Below are 10,612 nucleotides of genomic sequence, written 5' to 3'. Positions count from 1 at the left end.
ACTGCGATTAAAAATAGCAGTTTTAATGGGTTTCAATGGGGACATTTTTGTCCTTGCGGTCCTGGAAGGAACAATTTTTTATACCTAGTACAAAACAGATTTATTAAAGGAAATGGAAGTGAAATAGTAAAATTCCAATAAAAATACACACCTGTGCCAAAATTTATGCAGTTGGCAATAACACAGGCAAAATGATAAAAATAAAAAAAAACTGAAAAGGACAAAAATGTGCAAAAGGTCGCACAAGGGTTAAGACAAAAGCTTTCAGAATCAGAGTGCAGTGGATTTAATCCAGGCTCCTGTAAATCATACAGCTCCCAAAATCTGAAAGTACTTGGCGACTTTCCTAAAAACCCCCCGAAAGCATGAGGTGACAGTGAAGCCTTACCAGGTTGGTGAAGTAATAGCCGTCCTCTCCGCTCATGAGGCGGCTGGGGATGCAGAAGCGGGTGATGTACTGGATGCTGGAGTGTAATCGAGGCGGGTTGGCCTTCAGCACGATGTAGACGAGAGTGGGCAGAAAGTCATCAGCCGAGGCGGCGGCTTTCTTACTGCCCTGGATGGCAGTCATGATGTGTTTACTACACCTGGTGACACACGCCAACTTCTCCTTAGGAACCTTTTTAGAGTCCAAGTCGATCAGGTCTATTAAAAAAAATTAACTTTACAACATTTACATGACGCGTGGTGCATCAGTGCATTAACTTTTAACAACAAAATGCTTGATTTCATAATCTTTCAGCAAAGTGTAATGCATTACGTGTTTACTGACCAGAAATGGTGAATTATGGAGGTCAAATGCATTGCAAATGTGAATATTTACATTTATATAGTTACAAATCCCTCTTTTATATGTAGTTGATCTTTATATTCAAATATTCATATCTATCAAAAAGCACAATCTTACAAAAAAAAAAAAAAGGCACTGACTTCTGAGAGAATTGACTAGAAGCAGCTCAATCTAAGAAAATAAAAAGAAAGTAAAATGTGACCGTGGAGCACAAAACCAGTCATAAGGGTCAATTTTTCAAAATTGAGATTTGTGCATCATCTGAAAGATGAATAAATAAGCTTTCCATTGATGTATGGTTTGTTAGGATCGTACAATATTTGGCTGAGATACAACTATTTGAAAATCTGGAATCTGAGGGTGCAAAAAAATCTAAATATTGAGAAAATCATCTTTAAAGTTGTTCAAATTAAGTTCTTAGCAATGCATATTACTAATCACAAATTAAGTTTTGATATATTTACGGTAGGACATTTACAAAATATCTTCATGGAACATGATCTTTACTTAATATCCTAATGATTTTTGGCATAAAAGAATAATCTATAATTTTGACCCATATAATGTATTGTTGGCTATTGCTACAAATATACCCCAGCGACTTAACACTGCTTTTGTGCTCCAGGGTCACATATGGGTTTGGAGGACATGACGGTGAGTACACAATGACAGAAGTTCCATGTTTTGGGTGGACTATTGCTTTAATGTTTTGAATAATGTACTTGCATATTGATTATTGTATGACTGCTGCGAATGCATCTCACCAAATCAGAAAACTGGACCAATACTGTGTGTTTTATGAAGCAAGTTTTGTCCTAAGCTCACTGTAAATCAGCAGTGAGTGTATAATGCCGCACACAGGTGTCTGTACCTGTTATGGCTCCCTCCACACTGTCTGATACTTTAGGGATCTGCTCATCTACAGGAACACACAGCATCGCAATGGACACCCAGTGCAAAGCCCTGCAAACACACACACACACACACATAAAGCCTCACACTGTTATTAGTCTTCGCATTTCAACTCCCCTGGCTTGGCAGACGCTTTCACCTGATTCTCTTCTGGATGCCCAAGTCTTTCTTCTCATCATCTGTGTGGTCAGGGCACAATAGCTGCTCATACAGACGGCTCATCACATACCGCTCCACCTCATCCATCACATCTGGAGACCCTGACACACATTTACACACCACTGTCAGAGATGTGGCAAACTATCTGCTTTCATGAGCAAGTAATATCAACGTGGCTTTATAAAGGAGGGGTCGGCGACCTCTGGCACATGCAGAACAATCTGCATTATCCCTCTTAGTTGCATAACCCGTTTAAGTAATTTAGCAGCTATAAATAAAATGAATGTGCACTGTAAAAAAAAAAAAAAAATCGTAATTTTATGGAAAATAACTGATTTCAGGTTGTTTTCTTTTATTTTAAATTGTAGTCAAAACTCTGTAAAATTATCTCTAAATTAACTTCTCGGCTGTTATTTTAAGTATTACAGCATTAATGAGAAATTACAGTAATACACTTTTTTTTCTATACGGAAAAATTGCTGTATTTTTATATAGTATTTTTTTTCTGTTTTCTTAAATTATATACAAATGTACGTAAAAATTACAAAAATATTCTGTAATAAATACAATAACAAAACATCAGATGATAAAAATGACAAACAAAAACCATGCAATTTAAGTAAAATCTCCTTGTATTTCCTGAATTATTACGATCTGTCACCCTCACTGTAAAAATAAATAAATAAATACAACGTCACATGACTGTCAGCAGCAGAACATGAAACATGAACAGATCTCTCTCTGCATAATGACTTAGAAATGTTCAGAATGTCTAAGCAGGACAGGAGTATCATGCAGCAGTATTCCAGAGCTACAATAATGTGAAATTAATAAAATAATATACTCACAGATTAGACACTGGATGAGATCAGTGAATCAGGCCGCATCACGATGATTGAACCATAATCAAAAAGTAACCAACTTCATCTGATCAGGTTTTCTCTCACAGCTTTTGCTATAACAAATGCGCTTTAAAAACACACATTTACAGCAACCAGAGAAAAACTAGTGTTAAAAAGTCAAGGGTCAAGAGCCCAAGTAAACACTGATCTCCATAACGGTGACTTCACACTTTATTATTTTCAATAAAACATCAACATCTAAACCTCAGTTAATTCTCAATAATAAGTTTTGAGTGAAAGAAATAAAGTCAGACTGGTTTGTAATGAGTGAAGATGCTGAGATCTAGAGATCTGTTCATGTTTCATGTTCTGTTGGGATTTAAAGGGTTTCTGTTGTCTGTGTTTTGTGGGTCACCGTTGTGCTGAAGAGCAGAGTCTGTGCTTCAGTGCAGGAGAAGACCCAGGAACACTGGTATAATGCTGCATGTTGCTTTATTTAAAGCCAGTAACTGTGTAGCTGCTGATGCAGTGATGGTTTCATTAGCTCATGCATGTGTGCTGTTAACAAATGGTTAACTGCAAAAGATTTACATTTACAGAGAATGTTTCACAAAAAGAAACCAGGAAATGCCTGTAAAGTAAAGTGTTTTTTGTAAAACATCTAAAAAAAATAGTATATAAATTAGGATATTTTACAGTTTTTGTTTGGCAGCTGCTTCTGCCAGTCATTGACCTTTTTTTAAAAAAAAAAAAGATCTTTAACCATTATTTCCATGAATGCTGCCATGCATTTAACAGTTTTTCTTTTTTACAGTGTGAGGAAAATCAAACTGTGCATGTCAACACAAGTGTGCAGCCGGAATAAACCATTTTCTGCAACCACTGAACATCACAAGCCACTTACAACACAAAGCAAATCACAACAGTAGTGCTTAATCTGCACGAGTCTGTTTTGCTTCAGTCATACTATGTGATTGAGTGCATTTATAACTCTGTATACAGACTGCTGCATCTTCCACACACATATCACAAAGATGGTGATGCACTAGCACTTTTTTTTTTGCATTTCTATAATGTTACTATTTAAATAAGCAAGTTTGTGACTTAACTAGAGAAATTAAAAATGGCACTTCATGACAAAAATTACAAAAAATCAAGACAAAAGGTTGCCAACCCCTTATACAGTCAATTCAGTAAATCTTATAAAATAAATGAATAGGTCTCTCCGATTCATTATTTACAGGAAAACAACAAAAAACTTGACTTTGCATGTTGTACCTTTAAAGTTGGTCTGTAAGTACTCCGACATGTTTTGATAGAAATCCTGCACAGAGTCTGAGAAATCCTCACCACCTGCTGCCACCTACAGCGCAAGCAGAAAGAAAAACCATTCAGTTACTAATCTTTTTATAATAAAATTGTGCAAATTGAGATCTAATACAAAATTCAGCTTTTATTGCTTCCGAAGCATGGATGCTGGAAAATATCAGCATACTTGTTTTTCACCTTTTTGTGTGCAATATTTTCAACGAAGGCATGGCACTGTTTAAAAATGTCATATCCAGGTCTCTGGAAGGGCTTCAGGAAGTCAATGAAGCGCTGTGTCACATGATCACGCTCTGCACTGGGCTGCCGGCTGAGCGAGGTGCTCACGGCTGTCTCTGGAGCTCCTGCATCTGTGCGAGAACAAGAGCGAGATGTACAAACTCCGTCACATGACTGAAAGCTCTGGAATTGCTGAAATTCTCGTTTTTTTCTGAGGTTGAGCTTAATGGCATGAGTGTGTGCAATGCTACAGTACTGTGCCCAGAAAAGACTAAAACTTGCTGATGCTGCATTTCTCTGAACTCTACACACATCCGATATTGTGGGTCTCACAATTTGCTATTCTTACTAAAGAAAGAAAGAAAGAAAGAATTGGCCCTGTATACTTCCACTGCAAGTGCATTACTGTAAACATGACCTCTACAAACTTATGGAAGGTATTTTCTGCCAATTTAAAGGAAATCAATTAAATTATAAAAATGAAAACCAAACTGAGGGACAATTGCAAATTTTTGTCTGTTTGAATATTTATTCCAGTTGTTCATGATTACTGTACAAGGATATTTAGGCAGGGTTTGAAGTTAAATTTAAAACTTTTTAAAACCAAGTAAAGAAAATGTAAGGAATATACTGAATAGAACACAATACGTCAATATGCTCTCTAAATGTAAATGCCTTGGGAGAAAACAATAAATTGTATTAGCAACACAGCAAAGTTTTAAAATACAATCTCCATTACTTTTTAATTCATTAAAAAAAAAGATTACCTCTGCTTCAAACCACTAGAATATGGAACTTTTATTGTACCTTGTGATCACACTGTAACATTCGTTCTCAGCATTTGTGGATTGTTTTCTAAAATGTCTTTTAAGATTCTTAAATCAAGATGCATTTAACTTGAGAAGCGAAATAACATAAGGAGCCTTGTTTTCGGAGAAACTGGTCAAAATGAAGTGAGTTTATCATTAAAACAAGTACAAAAATCTGCCTCAGAAAAACTACTTAATTCAAAGTGAAAACAAGTTTTCATTCCCCAATGATAGACAGTTGTCCTTGCTTCATGCATAAACTCACTTACTTTTGTTCAGTTTCTCAGGAAACAAGATTTCGTGTTTGCATCTCAAGTACTGTAAATGTATTGTGATGTGAAGATGTTTAGATATCTGTATATGAAAACAAGACAATAACACAGAAGAAGATTCTTTTTTGCAGTGCATGCAATATTTAATGCCATGACTTTGATCTTGGATGCCCTGGGGGTAAGCAGATAAACATCACATTTTCATTTTTGGGTGAACTATCCCTTTAAGACTTTCTGCTCTGATTTAAGACCCTTTTATGGTCTTACATTTTTGGAAGGGCGAATTAAGACTTTTTAAGACCCTGTTAGGGATTGCACTCACAACTAACTAACTAAATATATATATATATATATATTCACAATGGAAATTTTTATGCATTTTTACTATTTTATTCTATGTTCAGGTTTCCATGACCAATTGAACCCTATGTGTAACGCACTGTAAACTCATGGTCGTACCTGTCCTTGCAGGTGTTTTGGGAGCGGAGGTGAAAAGCCTCTTCACTATGGGCACAGTGTGTGTTCTGGAGGATTCTGGTCATGAACGCGCCTCCTCACGGCTGCTGGCAGACGCTGCTTCCTCCTCTCTCTGGAGCCTGACAGACACACAGCAGCTGACCACAGGAGAGTTAAACCATCATTCATCGTCCAGTCTCTCACCTCTCGGCCAGCGCTCTGTCGTCCTCGATCTGCTTGGCTCGGGTGCACTGGTTCTCCTGACGCCAGCATTTGGAGCAGAGGCCCTGCCAGACGGCGTTACCGTAGAAACCGCATCCTCTCTTACACATCAGGTCAGACTGCTGGACGCTGAAGCCCCTGCGCACCCCCTGAGCGCTCATCCTACACTCAAACAAACCGGCTTGTGTCAGTAACCTGCATAAAGACAAATCCCAGCCGGTTAATCATGCCACATATTCAGAAGATAATACAGAGCCATGTTTGAATGACTTCTCTACAGACAGATCTGTCAGTCAGTGCTGTTAAAGGATTCAGAGGACGCTGCGTCTACATTTATAAAATCCAGTGACACTTCAAAATTTGTATTATTATTATTATGTTTTAAAACGGACTCTTCCTGCAAGTTGAGTCCTATCAGTTGCATTAAAACCATGGTACATAAAAAACCGTGGTTTTTGTACTGTATGTGTGCAAAAAACCCAAGCAACTGATAGTCAAATAGTCTGCCTAGTACAAGTATTGCTTAGACTTCCTTTTCTAATTTAATGAAGACATAATCTGCCTTGCTGATTGACTGTTTTTACCGGTGAATGGGTCTCCTGAATAAATGAAATATTTGAAAATATATATTGTTTGCAGTATGGGCAATAAATAAATTAAATAAATTCAAATTAACTACAATATACACTTTACAATTTGCTCAAATGTCATTCCGGCCTGAGGAGAGTGTAACAGGTATTGCTCTACGATAAACAATAAGAACTGCTTATTATGAATGACACAGTTCTCTGGTATTATGCGCACCATCACATATTTTGAAGGGCCCAGAAATGTATTCATACTAGCAGAATGACAGAAATCCGACCAATCTAGTTATAGATCCTGAATGTATAATTGCACATTCCGAATACATATATAGCTTAACTTAGCTATACATTTGATTATATACTTAAAAATTCTAAATATATAATTATTTACAACAAATAGTAATTTATTAGTAAATTTATTAGTAAAATGTGTGACCCTGGACCACAAAACCAGTCATAAGTATTCATTTAGCAGACTATGTTATTCAAAGCGACTTAAGAATGAGGAACATAAAACGCAGTTTGAGCTAACAGTATTGCCAAGTTTAAAGTGTGAGCTAGTACTCAAGCTAACTTAAAGGAGACATAATATGCCCCTTTTTACAAGTTGGTTATGTCTGTGAAGGTAAACAGCTGGGAAATAAATCGCAGGTTTATTTTAGATCTGTGTGGCAGCAGCAATATACAGTAAATAAATCAATAAATGCACTGCACTGTTGTCTGCTCTGAGGCTGGGATTCTAAACAGTGTTCTGTGCTCGTCTGTGCAGCCAAACACAGAACAGTTAGCATGTTTTGCTCAAACTTTCATCATGGCATTAGAGCTGCTACACCGTTGTCACTTGCGAAAACACAATAACGGCGCCGTGGGTGTAAACTTACAGATTAAGGGGCGGTTATATTATAATGAGATCCCTTTGCCACGTCACCAAGGGAGCGAAATCAGACGCGCTCGTTTTCTCAGACGCTTGCAGAAAAAGGCTTCCCAAAACTAAGTTACTGGGTTAATCTTTTTCACATTTCCTTGACTGGTAGATGCACCGGGGACCTGATTATAGCACTTACAACCTGGAAAAGTCAGATTTTCATTATATGTCACCTTTAACAGAACATAGCTGGACATTCTTAATCATTTTAATAAGTTCATTTATTGCATGGAGGCAGTCAATATGTACTCTTGTTTTGACTGTTATCATTAGTGCCACATTTCTTTGTCTTTTCATGTTTTTGTCAAGCCATTTAAGATGCAGTTACGATTCTGCACATTTATGTACAAACTCAAAATATGACTCGCAGGGCAGATGGAGAGGACGTCCTCTGAAACCATGTATATACAGCACTTTACTTATAATGAATTAGAGGACTTTAAAATCGAGTAATGCATGTTTTCTTTAGACATTCACACGTGTATATGAAGCACACAAACATCTGGAAACAATCTGAGGTGTGAATAAACTGGAACTTTACTTGCAACAACAGAATAAAACAAACACAGATCTTTATTTGCAATTTAAAGAAGACTAGTGGCTCATTAATGATAACGGCACACACTGCTTTCTGTTTATCACTATATAGATTGAGAGAATTTGTTTGCTTCAAAGAGCGTATCACACTGACAGATGATACATTTTGTTTTGTTCAGAGGCGACCTGTGTTTTAATTCTTGAAAAAATACAATGACCTACAATAGCCAGAATAAAAGCTAGAATACACTACATGACTTTTGCTCAGGTTTGATGAGTCGACATTAGTTGACGCCTAGTGCAAGCCATGTAGTTCAGTCCAGCCTCACATAGAAACAAACAAACATTCTCTTTATTATCCGCTCTAAACACATCACACTGTACGTGTGTCATTCAGGACAACACACCACCAATGATAGAAGCAACAACGATTCCAAGCAGCACACAACAGATAATAATCATGATTTTCTTCTGCATTTGGAAGAGTTCAAGAAAAAAAAAAAATCTAATTAAATTTAAGATAAAACATTCCAGGCAGCATGAAAAGTAGAAGACCCAGGCAGAAATGTCATTGCATGTTTAAAGATTCACGGAGAGCAGTTTGAGGATGCTGGGGGTTTCATTCATTATGACATAACATGTTACAGATTAATTTACAAAACTAATATACTGTTGCAATCTGTCCGGTTTGGTTAATGCATGTGTAGTCTAATGTTAAATGTTAAGTTCTAAGAGTAAACAACAATTAGCTCAACACTGCTCTCCAAGATAAGGATACATAATGAGTGTAGCAAATGCATAACACTGTTTACCATTTACAGTCATGCCACAATGCTGAGCAGACATGTGACACACAGCGGTACATAACACAAACAGAGGCGAAGACTCTGTTGTGCCCATAAAAAGTATTCACCCTCAGTAGAATGGAGCGCCTAAAATATCACTGGTGCAAGAAATGGATTTCATATCAGTTTTTGACCCATACAATGTATTGTTGGCTGTTGCTACAAATATACCCCAGCGACTTAACACTGCTTTTGTGCTCCAGGGTCACATATGTGTGTAATAATCAAAGTCTAGCCACTGATTGCAGTGTAGATTCTCCTCTATCTGGAAGATTCAGCATTGAGGCAGAACTTAGACCATGAGGAAAATTAACACTGCAAAAAAAAAACTCAGATGGGTTTCATGGCTGTACACAGGGTTTTAGATTAGGTTTAGAAAAGCTGAGCTTTCTTAAGGGGTTTGGCAGGCATATGTCCTGGGAAAATGTTAGATTCCCCTGATCTACATATGTGCATTTTAAGATGCCTAGAAGGCACAAATGGGAAGGCTTTAAAACCATGTCAGTCTTTTTTCATTTTCATCTGTCAGTGAAAAAAGTAAACAAGTAAAAACTAATTCCATGACAAAAGCATTTGGGTCTGGAATGACAATATTTGAGTAGGATATAAAACAGTAGAAATTTAGAACTAGAATTTATTGTATAGTACGGTAATATGTCTAATATGCTGAAAACGGCTCCTTTTGAATTGCTTGCATTCCTGGATTTATTGTCGTTCATTAAATATTTTGTAACTCAGGGTTGTCAAATATGGAATGTTTAGCTACTTAAATCTTACATCTCATTTTTTGACCATTGAAAAGGAAGTGTTGTGCTGAAATTCCCACGGTAATAGTATTGTCTGCCTTCTTTGAATATTTTGTTGATCAGAAAAAGTCAACTGACACGTAAAACAATAACTTCACAGAAAGTGAATACTTTTTAGACACTGCACATTGTAGCCCATTTCATCTCATTTTGTCTTTCAGTACATTTAAAGGGGTCCTATAATGCTTTTTCACTTTTTCAACTTTAGTTATTCTGTAATGTTGCTGTTTGAGAATAAAAAAGCACAATCACAACACACACTGGCCCAGCTGACCAATCACAACACACACTGGCCCAGCTAACCAATCACAGCACACACTGGCCCAGCTAACCAATCACAGCACACACTGGCCCAGCTAACCAATCACAGCACACACTGGCCCAGCTAACCAATCACAGCACACACTGGCCCAGCTAACCAATCACAGCACACACTGGCCCAGCTAACCAATCACAGCACACACCGGCCCAGCTAACCAATCACAGCACACACCGGCCCAGCTAACCAATCACAGCACACACCGGCCCAGCTAACCAATCACAGCACACACCGGCCCAGCTAACCAATCACAGCACATTTCGTATTTCAGAAGGCGGGCCTTCATTTGATTCAGGAACTATTCGAGCCGTTCATGCCAGACTGGGGAGAGAGAGGTGTTGTAATAATGTAAAATATGTGAAAAATAATGTGTTTTTCGAACAACCTAGTATGAGAGCCTGTTCTAGTACACCCCCAAAACAAAATCAAGACTTTGCAAAAGAGCATAATAGGACCCCTTTAAAATAGTAATAAATAAATATTGCATTGAAAAAAAAAACAACTAAACACCTAGCAACCAAAAGGCACACCCTAGCAACTTGTCACTATGCAACTGTCTTGTGCGCGTGCACACACACACACACAC

The 10,612-nt window shown here is 37.4% G+C and overlaps 1 pseudogene; it reads right to left on the bottom strand.

Moving 5' to 3' along the window:
• Positions 1 to 6,186, bottom strand: part of LOC107720407 (rab5 GDP/GTP exchange factor-like) — an 11,195-nt pseudogene extending 5,009 nt beyond the window's left edge.
• Between the last annotated feature and the right edge of the window lie 4,426 nt (positions 6,187 to 10,612).

Source organism: Sinocyclocheilus rhinocerous, unplaced genomic scaffold (genome assembly GCF_001515625.1).
Source record: "Sinocyclocheilus rhinocerous isolate Xijiao unplaced genomic scaffold, SAMN03320098_v1.1 scaffold601, whole genome shotgun sequence".
In the NCBI taxonomy this organism is placed as follows: Eukaryota; Metazoa; Chordata; class Actinopteri; order Cypriniformes; family Cyprinidae; genus Sinocyclocheilus; species Sinocyclocheilus rhinocerous.
Note: the sequence above shows the minus strand (reverse complement) of the source record. Positions and strands in the feature narration are given on the sequence as shown.